Source organism: Cucurbita moschata, unplaced genomic scaffold, assembly GCF_002738365.1.
Source record: "Cucurbita moschata cultivar Rifu unplaced genomic scaffold, Cmos_1.0 Cmo_Scf00081, whole genome shotgun sequence".
Classification (NCBI taxonomy): Eukaryota; Viridiplantae; Streptophyta; class Magnoliopsida; order Cucurbitales; family Cucurbitaceae; genus Cucurbita; species Cucurbita moschata.
In genome coordinates, this window is record NW_019268597.1 from 553,138 (window position 1) to 553,917 (window position 780).

The following is a 780-nucleotide window of genomic DNA, read 5'->3' on the forward strand; positions in this document are numbered from 1 at the left end:
AGTCCAACTGATGGAGATATATTTTGTATAACAAGTGGAGATTGAGGGTGATTTTAAAATGAGAGGTGGGGATTCAGTTTGTCATCGTCGATTTGCGTTCATTGGAAAACTACAATGATCGTTCATCTTCTCTCAATTACTTGCATTTTCTCTATTCCAGCCATGTCTTGTGACGGAAGGCTTGAGCGTGGCTTTGTTGGGCATATCATTGGCGTTGGGAGGGTGTGTGGCTAGAGGGTGCGAGATTTTCGGCAAGACTTCTTTTTCGCGATTAGATTTATTTATTTAATTATTTAACCATTACCAATGCAATTGGAATTTCAAAGAGAATTTTTTTTTTTTTTTGCAAACAACATTGTTTTGATACAACTTTAGTAGCAATCTTAGACATGCTTAGTTCGAGGTGTTATGGCTAGAGAATGAAGTTTGGCTTCAAGAATGATGCAACTATTGGCATCGCATTTAGGATGTTGATGAGAACTTAGATGTGTGCTTACTACAATACTAATCTAATAAAAGCAAGTCTATTTCATATTTGAGTTCTCAACCATATGGAGACTTTTAACAAAATAGTGCATGTATGGCAATGAAAATAAATATACATGTTTCCATTTTATTTAAAAATTTCGAGCACCAAAATAGAAGAAACTTGAGAAGGAGAGGATCCCAATGTAGTTATCAGAAGTATATGATTGGCCTTGAGAGAGAAAAAAGTATAACCTAAGTTTTGGATAGTTGAGTACGATGCTTTACTAAATAAAGTCTAGCCTAGGAAACAAA